The following is a 20,630-nucleotide window of genomic DNA, read 5'->3' on the forward strand; positions in this document are numbered from 1 at the left end:
AAGATGGATGTGTCTAGGCACCTAGCTGTAACAATCTAGGTTGAACCCATAAACTTACTTTATTGTGTAGTCAGTCCAAAGTATATACTTACTGTACTGCAAGTGAGGCACCTGGGAATAACAGAACTTAAAATTCCTTATCTTTTTGCATGTCTTAAGTTGACATGTCTAAGGCTATAGACACACTGATATATTTGCACTGCAAGTGAGGCACCTGGGAATAACAGAACTAATTCCTTATCTTCTTGCATGTCCAAACTAGACATGTCTAGGCAATAGGCACATTGAAATATCCCCTGTGAAAAAGGTTCGTGAACTTCATGAATTTATTCATGAACAAATTCATGAAATAGTTCATGAATAAATATTCATGAGAGTCAAAATTGAATTTTGATATTCATGAATTAAAAATAATACACGAACAAGTTCATGAATATTGAAATTCATGAAACATAAATTTTGATACTCATGAATATTTATTCATGAATTTTAATTCATGAAGAAGTTCATGAATATCGAAATTCATGAAACATAAATTTTGATTTTCATGAATTTTAATTAATGTACAAGTTCATGAATATTGAGATTCATGAAACATAAATTTTGATTTTCATGAATTTTTATTCATGTACTATTTCAGGGTCGTGAAAACTTGTGACATTTTAAAAGGATTTTATAGTTTTTAAAATGAATGATTTATGATAACACCTTAATTACTTACTTGATATTCAGTATACTCATGTTCCTTTTAAACCATTCCTAATTGTAGTATGATAAATATTTCCTTCTTATTTGCTGCACAAACTTCTCAAAAATTTCTGAATCACATGTGCAAAAAATTTCCCAGCATGCAACAAAATAATGGAAACTGATCATGTGACATTATGAATTTAATGTTCATGAACATTCACGAACAGTTCATGAACTTATTCATTATTGTAAAAGGTAATAAACCTAAGTTTTATGTTTAATGAATGAACAGTTCAGAAACTCACAATCGGGTTCAAGATCTGATCTTGAACCCGGTACTGAACTAGAAAAAGGTTTTGGATTTGAGTACTTTTAATGAACTTGTGTTCATGAACAATTTTGGTTCTTAGTCTAATACCAACAGTAACTGTTCAGGAACTGGTAAAGTTCTGTAAATTATTGAACTTTTGCAGTTTTTGAACCAATGGTCAAGAACCATCATTGTTCTAGAACCACAGTCTAAGAACTGTTATGCTGGTTCAGGAACAGTTCTTTAAGTTCTTCAGAAGTTCTTGAATGTTCAAGAACTTAATACTAGTTCTAGAAAATCTTTTACAGGGGAAAACCATAACCCTGTAGTTCCTGAATCACAATTTTAATCATTATCTGAATTTCATTTTCAAGTTCATGAATTTCTTAAATCATATAATGGATTTTCTGAAATGTTCATGAACTACATTTCATGAAATGAAAGTAATATTCTTGAACTTGAGAGTTCATGAATTTAAGTAAGTGAACTTTTCCTTGTAGTTCATGAACTTTTTTGATAATTCATGAATTCTTACAAATTCATGAATAAATTCATGAAGTTCATGAGCCTATTTCACAGGGGCTATGCACTGCAAGTGAGGTACCTGGGAATAACAGAACTAAATTCCTTATCTTCTTACATGTCCAAACTAGACATGTCTAGGCAATAGACACATTGATATAATTATTTGCACAACAAGTGAGGCCCTGGGAATAACAGAACTAATTCCTTATCTTCTTACATGTCCAAACTAGACATGTCTAGGCAATAGGCACATTGATATAAATGCACTGCAAGAGAGGCACCTGGGAATAACAGAACTAATTCCTTATCTTCTTACATGTCCAAACTAGACATGTCTAGGCAATAGGCACATTGATATAAATGCACTGCAAGAGAGGCACCTGGGAATAACAGAACTAATTCCTTATCTTCTTACATGTCCAAACTAGACATGTCTAGGCAATAGGCACATTGATATAAATGCACTGCAAGAGAGGCACCTGGGAATAACAGAACTAATTCCTTATCTTCTTACATGTCCAAACTAGACATGTCTAGGCAATAGGCACATTGATATAAATGCACTGCAAGAGAGGCACCTGGGAATAACAGAACTAAATTCCTTATCTTCTTGCATGACTAAACTAGACATGTCTATAGGCAGAAAACTAGTCAAGAATTTTACATTTGTCTAGGAATAATGCTATAAGAGGACCTTCTGATGCAAACATTTGTAAATTGCAGTCGCTTGCATATAACAAAGCCCAGTCAGTTAATTTCCTTTAATGTCTGTAATCTTAATTTAGGACATGTTAAAGTGTGTTGTATTGATACCTGTAAATTAAAGTACTAGTAAATCTGATGGAAATTATTTTTAGCTCGACTATATGAAGTAAATAGAGAGCTTTCCTACTCACCCCGGCGTCGCGACTTTCTGCGTCCCCACCTTGGTTAAAGTTTTTTACACTTTCTCTTTTTTCTCCTTATCTCTGTAATTACTTGATGGATTTGCTTTAAACTTAAAATAGTTATTCCTCTGCTCCAATATTTTATGAATTTACTTAGAATTTCAGGTTAAAGTTTTGATGCACTTTCACTCTATCTCAGTTAATCCTAAATGGATTTGATTCAAACTGAAAGTTGTTGTTCCACATCATCTCCCACATCATATGACACAAAGTCCGTAACATTGGTACCAATATTCAATGAATTATCCCCCCTTTTACTAAAGTTTTGATGCACTTTCACTCTATCTCAGTTAGTACTAAATGGATTTGATTCAAACTTAAAATAGTTGTTCAACATCTTGACTCACATCATATGACACTAGGGCCATAACTCTTGCACCAATATTTCATGAATTATCCGCCTTTTTACTTAGAATTTCTGGTTAATGTTTTGATACACTTTCACACTATCTCAGTTATTACTAAATGGATTTGATTCCAACTTAAAATAGATGTTTCACCCACATCATATGACACGAGGTGCATAACTCTGGCACCAATTTTTCATGAATTATGCCCCCTTTTAGTTAGAATTTAAGGTTAATTTTGATGCAAGACTCAAGCTATTGTGCAATATCTTCATCCACCATTGGAGTCATTAAATACTCCAGTGACAGCTCCAGTTTCCTCAGATATGCCCAGTTTCACTATTATCCAGCATCAAAATAGTTGAGCCCGCTGTCTTCTGTGACAGCTGTTGTTGATATGGCTTGCACAATGTATCACAAGAAATCTAAGCAATGCTTTTTTGCTTATAGGAAGTTGTTATATATTAAAAAAACAACAAAAAAACAAAAAAAAACAGCTGTCTATACAGGTCCTGTAAGGAGACTGCTGGACTTTATTAATAATGCTAGCAGGCCACTCCCTCTATTGTCAGTAGTAGAAATGTCTAGATAGTTTCACCAAATTATTTCTATAGAATGGGGATTATTGTCAGAAAAAAGTCACGCAGTTTTTTTGTAGAATTTCCAAGCCTCTTGTTCATTATATTGAAATGAATCATAATTATATGATTCCATTCTCTTTTTAAGTTCATTACAGAAAGATTTATTTATTTTGAATATGCCGAATATTTCTCAATCTTAATTATTGTGTCTGAGCATGACATTACAATGCAAAGAAATGCATCATTTCCAAAAAGATACTGCCACGAAATAGATACATTAGAAAAATAGTTTATGTGTTTCGACTACTGATGACTCTTTATACGCTATAGGTTAGTAATTTTGGTAATGGAAAGACATTTGGAAATGGTAATTTTTGGTAATTTCGATAATACTGGAGTGTGATTTGATGGCTTTTATGTATGTAGGTAGTCAGTTAATCATTGGTTGATAAATATAAGTGCTCATCAGATTGACGGCTGCCGAGAAAATTCATCTGAAGAGATCCGGAGGTTTCAGACATTACCTAATATAAGCTTTTATAAAAAAAAATCTGCCGTGATGAATGTGAAGTTGATACGAACTGCAATCTCAAGAGCAATCAGACAGTTATTTATAAGTGATCTATATGTATGTAGCCAAAAGTTTATGGTGAAATAGTTCTTCATCATTGTTTTTCAGCAGATTTGATGCACATCTTACTTGCATTGTTGTTTTTTTGATGAAGGAATTGTTTAACCTCAGTGTTGGTGTTTTTTAAAGAAAAGAAAATATAGATTGATCCATTGATATGTCATTATATCAATAGCTTCGTTCAGTTCTGATCAATCTCTTGTTACTTTGTTAACAGCCTGACAGATTTTTATCAAACAAGGACTGCAGCATCCTTTTAACTGTCTCTTTAATTTTTTTAGCTCCCCAGATTACAAAGTGCTCAAGATGAGCTATTGTGATAGTGCATTGATTTGCATCTGTCATCAAAAATTTAGAAATATTGGCCTACTATTAGTATAACTTGGACAGAATGTTTGCCTGCCTAAAGGCTCATATCAATTTAAACTAGGTAATCTGAGGTCACAAACTAGGCCAGTAGGTCAAACAGTATAAAACTGTTGCTTACACTGTAAATTTAAGGCAATAATATATACCTCATCTTCATGAAACTTTATCAAAAAGTTTGTCTTCATGAGATCTAGGGCATTTCTTAATCTGGGTCATCTAAGGTCAAAGTCTATTGGTTTAATCAAGAAAAAACCATCTTAACACCCTAGAGGCCACAGTATCTACCTGATCAACATGAAACTTTGTTTAAGTGTTTATTGTTGTTAAGAAAGGAGCCTTAAGGCATGAATTAATTAATTCGTGGCCAAGTGATTAATGGTTGCTGACTTGGAAATACTTGCCCTTAATTGATGTGAGTTCCAAACCTTACTTGGAGTGTAGAATTCTCATGTGAGGAAGCCTGGTTCTGCTGGCTGATGGAAGGCAAGTGATTCTACTTAGGTGCCCACCCCGGCCTGAAACAATGCCTGAAGAGGACAGGGGACTTCTTCCACCATCAAAAGCTGGAAAAGTCGGCATATGACTAAAATTGGAATAACTCTTAAACTCAACAAATAAATAATAATTGTCTTTATGGAATCAGTTTTAAAACTTGATTATCTGAAATAAGAAACTAGGTCACTGTTTCTAAAAGCCTTGTTAACATTATCCAGAGCCCACCTTTTTTAGCTCAATGCTCAGGTGAGTTTTTGTGATTGCTCAATGTCTGTGGTCTTTCTGTCGTCTGGCGTCTGTGAACATTTAGCTTGTGTATGCGATAGAGGCTGTATTTTTCAACTGATCTTATGAAATTTTGTCAGAATGATTACCTTGATGAAATCTAGGCCAAGTTCGAAAATGGGTCATCTGGGGTCAAAAACTAGGTCACTAGGTCAAATCAAAGAAAAACCTTGTGTATGCGATAGAGGCTGTATTTTTCAATTGATCTTCGTGAATTTTGGTCAGAATGATTACCTTGATGAAATCTAGGCCAAGTTTGAAAATGGGTCATCTTGGGTCAAAAACTAGGTCACTAGGTCAAATCAAAGAAAAACCTTTTGTATGCTATAGAAGCTGTATTTTTCAATTGATCTTCATGAATTTCAGTCAGGATGATTGCCTTGATGAAATCTAGGTCAAGTTTGAATATGTGTCATCTGGGGTCAAAAACTAGGTCACTTAAGTCATATCAAAGAAAAAGCTTGTGTATGCAATAGGGACTGCATTTTACACCGAATCTTCCTGAAATTTAATCAAAATGTTTGTCTGGATGAAATCTAGGTCAGTTTCAAATGTGGGTCATCTAGTTTCAAATTAAAGAAAAACCTTGTGTATGCAATAGGGGCTGCATTTTACACTGGATATTCATAAAGTTTGGTCAGAATGATATCCTTGATGAAATCTAGGTCAAGATTGAATACGGGTCATCTGGGGTCAAAAACTAGGTCACTAGTTTAAAATACTTGTTTACACTCATGATTTTTGCTCCAATTTTAATGAAAATTGGTCAGAATATTTGTTTCCATGAAATCACCAGGTCAAACATGTTTACACTGTTTAAATCAAAGAAAAACCTTTTGTATGCGATAGAGGCAGTATTTTTCAACTGATCTTCATGAAATTTTGTCAGAATGATAGACTTGATGGAATCTAGGTCAAGTTCGAAAATGGGTCATCTGGGTTAAAAACTAGGTCAAGTCAAGGAAAGACCTTGTGTATGCAATAGGGGCTGCATTTTACACTGGATTTTCATAAAATTTAGTCAGAATGGTTGCCTTGATGAAATCTAGGTCAAGTTCGAATATGTGTCATCTGGGGTCAAAAACTAAGTCACTACGTCAAATCAAAGAAAAACCTTGTGTATGCGATAGAGGCTGTATTCTTCAATTGTTCTTCATGAAATTTGGTCAGAATGATAGCCTTGATAAAATCTAGGTCAAGATCGAATATGGATCATCTGGGATCAAAAACTATGTCACTAGGTCAAATCATAGAAAATACTTGTTTACACTCATGATTTTTGCTCCAATTTTAATGAAAATTCATCAGAATATTTGATTCCATGAAATCACCAGGTCAAACATGTTTACACTGTTATGGTGTGTTTCTCAGGTGAGTGACCTAGGGCCATCTTGGCCCTCTTGTTTAGTCAGGTTGTGTTGCTCCATTAACTGGTTGCTTAATAAAAATGTAGTTATATCCAGTCGTTCAGTAACATCATTCTGTAGATTGTCTTCTTACATTTTTGCTTCAGATAAAAGCTCTTAAATTTGCAAGAATAGATACAAATAAAGTCAGCTAACTACTTGTGACAAAAAAAAAAAGATATGTTAAGCCAGTCAGACTGTTACCATTTCATAAATATAAATTGCCAATCTGTTGTAATATCAGCCATTGATCTACTATGCATTCAATTGTCAGGAACCATGTGACACTTGACTGTCATGGGAATAGGCATAAGAATATGGAAGGCCCTTTGCATATAATTATTGTTAATTATAAACCTAAAAGACAATCATGTTGTGTGAAATCGTTAACATTCATCGGATCAATCCACAAAATAAAATCCAAAGAACCCAGTTAACTTCCAATTCATTAGCTCATCTGATTTTTTGAAAAAAAATGATGAGTTATTGTCATCACTTGAGCGGTTGTCGGCGTCGGCGTCGGCGTTGCCTGGTTAAGTTTTATGTTTATGTCAGCTTTTCTCCTAAACTATCAAAGCTATTGGTTTGAAACTTGGAATACTTGTTCACCATCATAAGCTGACCTTGTATAGCAAGAAACATAACTCCATCTTGCTTTTTGCAAGATTTATGGCCCCTTTTGTACTTAGAAAATATCAGATTTCTTGGTTAAGTTTTATGTTTAGGTCAACTTTTCTCCTAAACTATCAAAGCTATTGCTTTGAAACTTGGAATACTTGTTCACCATCATAAGCAGACCCTGTACATCAAGAAACATAACTCCATCTTGCTTTTTGCAAGATTTATTGCCCCTTTTGGACTTAGAAAATCAGTTTTCTTGGTTAAGTTTTATGTTTAGGTCAGCTTTTATCCTAAACTATCAAAGCTATAGCTTTAAAACTTGCAACACTTGTTCACCATCATAAGTTGACCCTGTACAGCAAGAAACATAACTCCATCCTGCTTTTTGCAAGATTTATGGCCCCTTTTGGACTTAGAAAATATCAGATTTCTTGGTTAAGTTTTATGTTTAGGTCAACTTTTTCTCTTAAACTATCAAAGCTATTGCTTTGAAACTTGCTACACTTGTTCACCATCATAAGCTGACCCTGTACAGCAAGCAGCGTAACTCCATCCTGCTTTTTGCAATAATTATTGCCCCTTTTGGACTTAGAAAATCATTTTCTTGGTTGAGTATTATGTTTAAGTCAACTTTTCTCATAAACTATCAAAGCTATTGCTTTAAAACTTGAAACAGTTTTTCACCATCATAAGTGGACACTGTACATCAAGAAACATAACTCTATCCTGCTTTTTGGAAGAATGATGGCCCTTTTTAGACTTAGAAAATCATGGGTAGGACAATATTTCTATTACACAAAAAAAATCAGATGAGCGTCAGCACCCGCAAGGCGGTGCTCTTGTTTTATGTTAAGAGGTCAGTGTATGGAAGAATTTATATCCCTGCAAAATAGCCATTTTTGCCAAAACCGTGAAATTCAATGTACATGACATAAACCTTTAGCCTGCTGGCGGCAAGCGGCCAGTGCAGACTAAGATCAGCCTGCACATGCAAGCTGATCTTGGTCTGCACTGTTTGCTGTTCAGTCAGTAAATTTTCAGTGAACAGGGGCCTCTTCAAATGATTATTGGTACTGCCCAAACTGAATGACAGAACAGTCCATTTTAGAAATTTAGCAGGGTAAAGGTTAAATGATTTCATGGTAAAATTATTAGGCAGCAAAATATCTTCGGTATAAACCAAAGCATTGAGTGAAAAAATGTTCCAATATTTTGCAAATTCTGTAATAAAACAAAAACAAAACCCAGTCAGATATGACCTTTCTTGACTTTAGAGATTTCCTGACATTTTATATTTGTATTCAGAGAACACATTTTAGTTCTAAGGTGATTAATCTTTATTTCCGATAATGACAAAATTACATGTGAAATGTTTAAGAATTTCTTGGATTTAATCTTGACAACGAAATTGAACAAATTACCTTCTTTTAAAAATGGTTTTCTGTGACATAAAGCAGTTAAGTAAGCAGTGAGTGGAACAGTTTACCAGTTAAATTCAAGCTGAGCTTCTCCTTTATCAACAAGATTTTCAATTTTCTCCTCCACTTAAGGAATGCTTCATTACTGGAAAATGATGCACTCAGTAACCTAAATTCAGTCTAAGGAATCTTGACAAGAAACTGCTCAGCTCTGAGCAGTAACACCTCAGCAGGAATACAGTTATAATTACTCTACAGACTCTTTGATCTAATACACCGTGACAGTCAGCTGGTGGTCAGCAATCCTAGTGATAGAGTGGGGCTGATAAGAATTACAAGCACAAAGCAGAAGCTAAACAATATTAAAGAAGACCTATGGGAATAATTTATACATCAGTTTAGCAACAATTATCTCATGGTTTCTTTATTTGAAGGCTGTTTTTGTATACGCAGTTATTGCTAATAAATGATTTTGCTGCTTAAAAATAGGGTGTCAAAATTAAAGTATAATTTTAAATTATCATTCTAAATTCTGTTATATTTTAATTTCAGTTGTTTTGTTTTTTTCAAAGTCAAATATAGGTAAAATAACAATCAAAGACCCTAAATAGTTATAGTTTTTAATCATAATATGTAGAGTCTCTGTAACAAAATATATATTGATAACAATAATTATTAGTAACATTTTATGAACAGGAAACAAAATATGAGCCGCGCCATGAGAAAACAAACATAGTGGCTTTGCGACCAGCATGGATCCAGACCAGCCTGACATTTGAATAGGCATAATAAGAAGGTTGTACATGTCTTATAATGTCTTATCACATGTATAACGTCAGACAGGAAAGGAATGAATTTGGTGTTCTTGAGTCTCCTGGTCGACATTAATTTAAACATCCTGACCTCAAACATTTTATGCTTTTACAATAAAAAACGGCTTTACATGTTTTTAGAACAAAAAAGTAAAAATAAGTAACAATGATAATTAAAAGTATGTTTTAAATTTAGCCAACACAAAATACATTTTTTTTTCTATATTCAACTGTAGAATATTAATGATCATGATTTCTTAAACTTTTTATTCGAACCTTTTTGAAGCTTTAACTCTTGCTATTGTTAAGTTTCTACAATATAAACTTGCTCATCTTTCAATTTTGACAGTACCATTTATAATTTATAGGGGTATTAATTGAAAACTTACTGACTGAAACAGTGCAGATCATGATCTTGATCTGCAATGGTCGCAGAGGCAAATGCAATTGCCACTGCAATTGCCACTAGCATAATTTTTAGAGTTAAAATTATTTAAAGTACATAGTTTTGAACTTTTGACCTTGCTTGAACAATAATTTAGTTACAAGCTTTCTTCACAATCAAGCTAAATACATAAATAAAACCTAACAATTACATGTATACAATTTGTACATGTATAAACATATGTTATATGTTAATTACATACATACCCACGTAGAAGCCATTTCAACAAGGAGGGCGGGGGTCCTATTATCATTGGGATCAGGGAGGAAACAAATATGAGTCTGGAAGTATGGGTTCAAACTTACAATAAAATTAAATATATCCGCAGATGAAATTAGTATAAGCAGTTTAGATTCTAAGCTTACATCATATTGATCAACACTAAACTTGTTGGAGGTGGGGGCAAACTACACACTCCCCCAAGCCCTGGTCTGATGCCCTGCTCCTCTTCCCTCTGTCTAGTATGTCCAATAAATGATACATTTACTGTATTTGCACATTAACTGTGGTGTCAGTGTAACATGCACTTCCATAATCAATTTACGTAATATTTGATAGACTTAGGGGTTGATTCAGAGGTTGCTTCCGTCTGAGACATTTGTTTGGTGCTCTCATGAATGCTGTGTTTTTATGCTTTTTAGACATGCTTGGAAGCTCACTGATACTGTAAAATATGCAACTGGACTGAAGTCGTACACATCACCATTTTAATTTTTCTTCAGACAAAGGGTTTCAAGTTTTGATCCAGAAAAAACATAGAAAGTTAATGTGTTACAGATTTTTAGATTACAATTTACCAAGATGTTCAACATTATATCAGCCTCCAGTGTTGGGTCATAATTCACTGTGGTCAGTTAGCTTGTCAATGATAATGAGACAACATGCTGGGCAGTAAACCACAGATATTTTCTGTATCTGACCAAGATTCCTTAGACTGAATTGTGATGCTCCAGTACAAAGAGTTTCAATTTTCTCCTCCACTGAAGAAATGCTTAGTCTCGAAAAATGTTGTACTGAATATTCCAGCACAAAGAGTTGTCAGTATAGCTTCGGTTGGCTCGGTCATTAAAAATTCCTTCATCTATCACCAAAAGTTTAAGCTCCATCATCAAAATCTTACATTTGCTCTGTCACCATGCAAAAACTTCTACTCCCTCCATAAGCAAAAGCTTCACAATTTATCACAAAGATCTTAATTTGCTCTGTCACTGTGGGTTGTTATTTCTCCCTGTACCAAAAGCTTCATACTTCATCATAAATAACTTGAACTTGTTCACTGTGACCAAGAACTTTTGTTCACTCCTTTACCAACAGCTTCTTATTCAGTCTTAGTAGTGTACTCTGCGCCACCTCTAAGAAAAAAAAAACAAAGACAAATATCAAACAGGGAATGCCACGTACCAAAATTGCAGCCTCCCCAAAACGAAACCTACAGCACGCAGACGTGCACACCACAAACACACACACATACACGTGCACACACACAAAGCCAACACATGATGACAAAACGAACAAACAAAGGAACACACACACATACACGCGCACACACACAAAGCCTACACAAGAGGACAATACGAACAAACAAATGAACACAGTGGGGCACCGCCTTGGAACGGTCAGTGGCAAAAACACCACTGGGGAGCTTAAGAGCCTCAATCAAGAGCTTTTTGCTGAATCAGACTGTTGTGTCCTGTCACTAAGAGTTTCAGTCTTTTCAGTCTTTTTCATGATTGAGCACTCCATCTGACTCATTACTTAATCTGCCTTGACACCAAGCACTTCCTCTATCTCTTTCCCAATCTGTATTGACACCAAGCACTTCCTCTATCTCTTTCCCAATCTGCCTTGACACCAAGCACTTCCTCTATCTCTTTCCCAATCTGTATTGATACCAAGCACTTCCTTTGACTAATAGCTTTTTGTTCAGTCAAGAATTCCAAAAGTTGTATTTCATTATAATGTGCTGTTTATCAACTCTATCAAAAGAATTGTACACTTTGCTCTAGCTCATAGCTTAACATTATCTTGATTACCAAGAACTATTTTTCTTTTCCACCCATTTCCTAAAAAAGTGCTAAATCACTTAATGTTTACAGCATAATGTTAACACAAGGAGATTCACTCAGTGACTACTATTTCACTACTGAAAGTTGCTCCATACCCAGATTCATTGTGCATGCTTTAACATTCTTTTTGCCCCTATTTCTTACTACTTCAATCTATTTCAAGGTCTTCATTTGTTTTTCTAACAGCCTGATTTTTTTTTCAGGTCTGCATACAAGACTATTATGCCAGAGTCAGAAAAATGACTGGCTTTAGAAGACACTTCAAAAAGGTAAGATATTTTATGAATGAATGTTACTTCAACGAATATTTCACACTTATATCACCTAAGTTACATAGTGTGAGAGAAACGTACACTGAAAAATGTACCATCTGACCAGCACATACTTTAAACCCGCTGTCCTTGCGGTTGCTTTACTTTCATTTCAAAATCTTTGTAGATTATAATATTTAAAATTTCAGTGGAGGTTTTGAATATTGTAAATTCATTTGATTTGTTAAGCAGCCATCTTGGATGCCATCTTGAACTTTCAATGTTTTAGCCATCATGAGCATTCTTGTGCTGATGTTTGGTGCATATTGAAGAGATGGTGGTTTTGAATTCATGCATGTTTCTAATATATTAAGGGGTTGTGGAGGATCAAAAGTTTATAAATGAAGAAAGTACACATTAAATAGATTTGCAAAATTATCAAAGAATTTTTCACTTATTGTTCTAGATTGATATTAGTTTTGTTCTGTTTGTTTGATTCATTACAATGTTAAAGGTTCTCATTTAAAATTTTTTGTTCATTTTCTCTCTTGTTGACATAAAAAAGTGATTATTCCCAAATGAAAGTTTTCCTCCGATTGTCAGATAGTGTTCAGATAATTTGAAAAATTGAGACAGATTGGCGAAAATTTGCAAACAAATGGCTTCGAGAGATATTTAAAGGAGCGATATTCCAGTGCAAAATCGTGATTTGTGATACTGTTATGAGGCTTTTTCACCTAAAAATGCATTTTTAATGCACTATGCCTCTTGACTCTTCCTGTTTCCTGGAGATTTTTATCTTTTCCTGATGAGAGATGTGTGTCATCAAGTGAAATTGATTGAGTTCCGAAATTGATTCCTGAGTTTTTTTAGACAGTATTAAAATGAGCCGTGCCATGGGAAAACCAACATAGTGGGTGTGCGACTAGCATGGATCCAGACCAGCCTGCGCATCCGCGCAGTCTGGTCAGGCTCCATGCTGTTCGCTTTTAAAGCCTATTGGAATTGGAGAAACTGTTAGCGAACAGCATGGATCCTGACCAGACTGCGCGGATGCGCAGGCTGGTCTGGATCCATGCTGGTCGCACACCCACTATGTTGGTTTTCTCATGGCACGGCTCAAATGTCATTAAGTAGTTCATATATAGATGTTATACACTGGAAAGTGTTCAAGGAATGCTAGTGATGATAGGAGTTCATTAAGTAAAACAAAATTAATGCAATCTCCATTATGAAAATAGAAAATAAAGCCCTTTTCATTCTAAATGTCTCCTTACATCAAATTTTATCAATCCAGATTCATCTTTAAGTACAGTTTTTTCAAGTTTCAATTATTTATAGAAAGTATTTAGAAAGTATTTTAGAACACTAATGTGTCTTTGCTTACGTTTCATTGACTTTTGAAAAATACCTTTAAATGGCTTCTTCTCGTGAACCATTTAATGGATGGTAATTAAATATTGTCAGTCGTATCATTATTTGGTCATTTTACAGACTTGTTCAAATGGGGCACTAGGACACTTTTAGGGGCGGCTAAAGGTAAAAATAGGAATACCTTTAAATGACTTTCTCTGCTTGATGGATCTTCATTAAACTTGGTTTGCAACATCAGTATAAGGTCCTCTCAAATGGGGGCACTTTGTCCCTTCTAAGGGCCATTATAAAGAGCTAAAAATAGAACTGCCTTTTAATGGACGTCTTCTCATGAAACACTTAATGGATATTTGGTATCTGTTTGATGTAGCTTGGTGGGATATCATGTCACAAGTCTGTGGTATGATATTTCTGTAAAGCAGCACTATAAAGTTGGGCATTGTGCTCAATGCTAAAAATGGACACCCTCGTTAAAAATTTGTTAAAAATTTGTATGACTAAGAAAGTGTTGAAAAACATGCAAAACCTTATCACACACACACACACACTCATCAAACTTGTTTTGTAGCATCATTATAAGATCCTCCCGTTATGTTCATGGGGGCATTTGGCCCCGCTTAAGGGTCACTAGAGCTAAAAATGAAAAAAAAAAACAACCTCAAATGTTTCTTCTCTGATTGCTTGATGGATATTCATCAAACTTAGTCGTAGCTTTATAATGGCTGTCTTTTCCCATATTTGTTCAAATGGAGGTACTTCAACTACTTGGCACCTGTTTGGGTGTGATAAAGCTATTTTGTTCAGAGGAGATAACTCCTGAGGCTATTTAAATTTTGTATAATTATGTCCCTTTTCTTCTCAAAACTAGATAATCAAAACCAAGAAAGATTGGTCAGAATATATAAGAGAAATGATTAAAAAAAATTAAAAAGATTATCTAGTTGGTAGCCAGACTAGTATTTGAGTAGGGTAGGGCGTTTTAAGCCATTCAGTGATTAATGAGTGAGCACAGCCATTATAATTAAATACATAAATACCCCAGTACCATTTTGCCGAGACACTTCCATTAAATACTCGCTGCCAGCTTGAAAAAGCCATTTAACGGGGTAATGGTCCATTTTTTTTTAAATAATTGAATGATATTGAACATAAAATCTAATGAATGGTTCTTTTTTCCTTCCGTTTACTAAAAGCGTGTAATTATGACCTTTAATGGTATAATGGTTCATTAAGCCATTGAATAGCCATCATGGGTAATCTCTAATTATTCATTTTGAAATGACCCTTTTGTGTAACCGTCCTAGCGCAGGGTCAAACTGAGCTAATTACTGCATTATGACACAAAATGTTTTTGTGTGACACCAATTGAAGTGAAAATGTTGCTTATTTTGATGTAAAGATTTCCTTAATTATGTTAAGAGAAGTGGTGATTTAGGTGCAAATCTGCAAATTTATACTTGACATGTAGATAAAAGTACTGTAAATTCTTAGATGGACTTTCTGTTACATGAAAGTGAACAGCACCAAATTTTATAATGAAAGAGCTGTTTGTTAAACAAAAAAAGATTACAGCTGCAATATACAGATGATATATCATTTTGAATAAAAAGTGTCATTTACTAAGTGTATTCAGGAATGGAAATTTATAGAGCAACTTCTAGCTAGGATCCAAACAGTACAACACAAATACTAGCATTTAGGAGTGACCTGTCGCCTTTATTTTTAGATTTTCCAGACTGTTCCATTTATTAAATAAGGGTTTGAAAGTCATTTGACTTAAATATTTAAAACTATAAATATATTTCAAATAATGAACAGATCGAAACTGCCTTGGTAGCTCAGTTGGTAGAATTGAGGAATCTTTAAGTTTTAACATTATATTAGTTTAACATTCACTTGACCATGGTTGACTTGACATTTGGTCAGGTTAGGTCTGACCATAGTTGGGCGCATACCTAAACCATGGTTGACCATGGTCACTTTTCCCTGAAGTGGGGTTAAATAACATATCAAACAAAAGTTAGTAACGGTACAATATCTAGTAAGTTTAACATAACCAGACGACCAAGAGCTAAAAGGAAAGTTTGAGAGTACTTTGGGGTCCCATGAGAAGATTCGGATACAGAACCAGTCTTTAACTGTTCAATAGAGTTCAAGACAAAATAGATTAAATTTGATTAGAAGACATTTAGCTGCAGCTTCATAATGATTTAAAGTGTCTGTAGCCCGGAGTACTGCATGCAAGTCTACCGTTGTATGATTTTTCTCTTTTTATTTATCGTCTGAGGGAATTGTTCGCGCCAGACCATATTGTAAAATAATTTTTGATTGCGATAATGACAGTGCATTGCCAGAAACTAATTTCCCTCGATACAATTTTTATGAAACTCATTGGAACTGTCACAATTATGGAACATTTCATTCACTTAAGGAGCCATTATTTTGAAATGAATAAAGGTATATGTAGACACCTTTGATAATTGAATGGACTACTGGTATTAAAGTCAATTAAACTTCATCATTCTCTGAGTGCAATGTCTTTCCAGTGAAACAATAGCAGATGGACTTGAAGGAAACTTCTGTTTAGTGCATAGATGTTTATTTTTGCTGCCAGAAGATTTAGGGACGAATCCAAGACTTTGGTTTAGGGGTGCAGGTTTTCAAAATTCTTGCGCATGATCCACCAGCTGTCGTCCTGCCAAATGGTATACGCTCTTGTTTGACTTTTGGAATGAAAAAAATTATGTAGAGCATCAGCAAGGATGACATTTTCCTGATGTTCGGCTGCCATTTATGTAGTTCTCTGTTTGGGAATTGGCACTGGGTAATAGAATTTACATTTTGGTAAGATGAACTATGGATTGGTATTAGCTGAACTCTGGATCATTTTTTGATCCGTCAAAAAAAAATTGTTGTAAAATCTGCGAGTTGCGAATCTGTAAGATTTATTACATCTTATTAAATAATATTATCTAAAGATCAACATACAGTAACACTAGATCTTAAAGCACAGGGGAAGTCCAGTGAAAATTAACAACTTTCATCGATGTGGGTTTGAGCCGCACTCGAGGCCTTGAATTCTTCATGTGAGAAATTTAAGCCATCCAGCTGGCTTACAGAAGGTTGGTAGTTCTACCCAGGTGCCCACTCGTGATGAAATAATGCACAGAGGGGCACCTGGGGTCTTCCTCCACCATCAAAGCTGGAAAGTCGCCATATGACCTAGAATTGTGTCAGTGTGACGTTAAACCCAACAAAATAAATAAATAAACAACTTGCATACCACTGCAAAACATAAACAAATTCCACCCTCATTACACTAGTTAAAAGCAACTTGTACATTTAAATATTAATAAATATATTTTGTTTATGTTTTAATAATTGCCATAAAAGTTTTAATAACTTTGAGCTAATCTCAGCTGGTGGCATTTACTGTTCTGCCCATATACACTTAATTATACTGTAAAAATTCATGCCAGTTTGAATAGCTAATAATATGCAACAATTTGCAATTAATAGCTAATAATATGCAACAATTTGCAATTAATAGCTAATAATATGCTACAATTTGCAATTAATCTAAGACCAACATATAAATTGCATTATTACATGCAGATAAGCAGTAAATTCAAAACCCATTAGTAAGAAAAAAAGATGGGGGAAATGGTGAAGTTTTTTTCCCCCAGATAATGTCTGTATGCAAGGAGACTGAAGTACTTGGAATATTGAGAAATTTGCATTAATGAAGTTCTTCTCTATCTAAAGTAATCAGATAGATGAATGTCACATTTTCTATCTAGTGGACACATGAGATTAATTTTATCAAGAAGAATTTATGAGGGAAATTAGGTGTTGATGGGATGTGGGTGTAGGGTGAGGGGAGGGTAGGAGAGACCAATTGCCTGCATTATTAGATCCTTGGTAGTACCACTGGCCTTATGGAAGCCAATTGGATGTTTTATTCACATGTTCCTTGCAGGGTTTCAAACCTGCAGTGGTGAGAGCAAGTGATTTGAAGTCCCAGTAACCTGATCCACTTGGCCGTGGAGGTACCACATCTGTTTGCTAAGGAGATTAAATATTTATTAGGATACTGAACAGTTGATATCTGGATTATCCTTAAGACTTTGCTAATCAGCTTTACCAGTGCAGACTATACTGTGAGTCCAGGGGCCATAACTGTTGGCAGCTGTTCCAATACAAATGATTACTCAATCATTATAATTACCCTTTGATCTATCAGCTGATCCTTGAAGCCTTATCACTGTAACTGTGTATCACCATGGGACATGTTTGATCCTGCAGTTTGTAGCATACCGTATTTTGGTGTGTATAGGTCGCGGTAATGTACAGTCCGCATCTAATTTTTGCTCTGGAAATGGTCGGAAAATTTAACTTCTAGCGTATTAGTCGCAGTTAAATTTCGGATTTTTTCCCCAGCAATATTTAATATTTACCGGCAAAAAAGTTATGGCGGCGGCCATATTGATGCCGCGGACTGAATTATTATCAGAACCTGATTGGTGGAAATCGGACTGTGTTATTTTCGTTCCCAGCCGTTTCGTACCAACAGTAGTATCGGTAACAGACTACATCAAAGAAAAGCGGCTTTTTGACACTAATTGGCAGCAGACGTCTGTTATCATGCAAGTTTAAGTGTGAATTGTTTGCACAGCAATTATAACACCTTTCCGTGTCATGTAATTAACCGCGTTCTTTTGATTCTGAGTAAAAAGATTAACAAAATATCTGTTTTTGGATTTTTTTCTTTTATTTAAAAATCAAAAGTAAAAAATAATCATTCAAGCTTTTTAATACACTAAGAATTAGTATAAACAATGTTTGGAATGGAGGACGGATCTATCCGGATTTTATCCAACCCGGAGTACATGTCAATGGCGTCCAGTAAAACGAAAGTAGAAACAAACGTAATTCAGACTGCAAAAACATCTTTGAATTAAAGTCATTCGTAATTTTAATAGTCTGTATGGGTTATTTACGATATATTTTATTGAAAGTAACCGCTATTGGTTGAAAAGCCGCCGATATTGATATTTTTTATCCATTTTGTTCGTTCGTAACAGATGCACGTAATTTTGCGAGAGCTACAGTCAGAAAATTGGCCCGAAAAAAAAAACTGCTGGCAATGTTCTGTCGTATAGGTCGCAGGAACTTTTTCAGGCAGCAAAATGGGTAGAAAAAGTGCGACCTATACACACTAAAATACGGTATTCAGATACACTGCTGCAAAACTGTGATTGATCATTCTGCAAAATAAATTGTTTATGCAGACAGGAGGAGGTAATTTGTAGTTGGATTAAAAATAGTTTGTGATGCAAGATTTGATAGAGTTACGAATGAATATATTATAATTTGATGCATGTCATTGATTTAAAAGGGAGATAATTTAAATGCACATATTTTGTAATACAGGACTTGAAAGGGAGATAATTTGGCTGCAAAGTATGTTGCAAAGCAGAAGTTTAAAGGGAGGAAATTTGTCTGCAAATATGTTGTTATGTAGGAGTTTAGAAATGGCTTAGGTCAGTTATGCCAAGTGATATTGCAATCAAGCTCAGTATAAATGTAGCTTTCGTCTGCATTCTTATGATTATGGTTAAGTGAATTAACGTCATGTTACTAAAAACAAAAAATTGTTAATACTCAATAAGTTCATTTATGAAGAGGGTAACTTAGAATTTTGAAAGCTTGCTTGGAGGCCATGGTTTAAGTTGTATGTTAGGTTGCTTGCATTAAGGTCAAGATCATTCAACTGATTTTACTCAATAACTTCTGTTAGAAATAAGGTTCTTTAACTTGAAATATGTAATTAAGCTGTTTCAGCTAAAACAATTGAGTAAGGAATGATGCATTGGGACCAAATTGACATCCATTTGGGAAAAATAAGTGGTTTTTATGGGCAGAGAATGATACCTTTATCCTGTTTGGCAATGGACTTTGCCTGTTGCATTTTCATTTGGTGGTAACCTACATTCTGCAAAATATCAAGCAGACTGGCAAATTGAAAAGAAAAAAGTCTGGTTGAAGAATTATCATGCAGTGATACTTAAGTTAATTGTATTCAGTGTGTACAACTCGAAAAATGTAACTATTGACATGAAAAGACCACCTTATTTCATATAAAAACATAGTTTGCTTGTAGAAAAAAACATAGTTTGCTTGTAGAATGATGTTTTCTGGAACCTGTTTACAGGCAAATTCACTACAAATCGAAATTTACAGACTTGTTTTTACTACACCAGGAAAATGTATCATTGACCGAATTTCTTAAAGCATGATTAGCTATATAAAAAAGGGAGATAATTTTAGCTGCAAAATCTTCTTTTAATGAGAATTTCACAGTAGTCTGTAAAATTATTTTCATTTCTTTTATGTGTTCCAGGTACAACACTTCCATTTCATAGCAGTTCAAGAATTTTATTACATTGTTTTTTAAGACAACATGCTGGTATTCAGATAGAAAAAATGCAAAAGGTTATTACTTTTAGTATACTTGGTATTACACAGAGTATTTTTACAAAATGTTGATTGAAACATCAAAGACAAGTGTTTTTTATGTTTTCTGGCTCCTATTATATTACTTTAAGCATCACTTCAGCCCAGGAAGCCTCACTGTGTGAAAAAAGTCCAGACGATTCATTAAACCTTGCTTCTCCACAAATCTTTTTTCTCCTTTGAGATAATTAAAGGTTCAGCTATTCATTTTTTCACTGATTATAGGGTTTTACAGTGAGTGGATTTTTTAGCTGGGTATAGGACTTTTTAAAAAGATAAAATTCTTGTATCAGATAAATAGTGTTTAGAGTCAATTAACCATGGAAGGTGGTTGTTATGAAAAGGGAAGTAATTCAAGATATTCAAGTTGTTAATTCAAGATGTTCAAGTTGTTGCAAGTTTTTTTTTTACTAAAATTAGACTTATAGTATGGCACTGTCATGTATAGAATTATTCCCATTTAAGAGCATGTCTAGAGGTTTTGTCTAGGGAGTTATTAGCTCGACTATTCAAAGAATAGTCTAGCTATTCTACTCACCCT

The 20,630-nt window shown here is 34.4% G+C and overlaps 1 protein-coding gene across 4 annotated transcripts in view; it reads left to right on the plus strand.

Annotated features, from left to right (window-relative positions):
• Window positions 1–20,630, plus strand: part of LOC123524117 (heparan sulfate glucosamine 3-O-sulfotransferase 5-like) — a 257,617-nt gene that overhangs the window by 151,480 nt on the left and 85,507 nt on the right. For 2 of the 4 annotated variants that reach the window (XM_045302060.2, XM_053539223.1), the window contains one exon: window positions 12,152–12,217. The exons of the other annotated variants lie outside the window; for them this stretch is intronic. The gene's annotated coding sequence lies outside the window, so the exon portion shown is untranslated. The remainder of the gene's footprint in view (window positions 1–12,151; window positions 12,218–20,630) is intronic. 4 annotated transcript variants of the gene reach the window in all.

Source organism: Mercenaria mercenaria, chromosome 3, assembly GCF_021730395.1.
Source record: "Mercenaria mercenaria strain notata chromosome 3, MADL_Memer_1, whole genome shotgun sequence".
Lineage (NCBI taxonomy): Eukaryota > Metazoa > Mollusca > Bivalvia > Venerida > Veneridae > Mercenaria > Mercenaria mercenaria.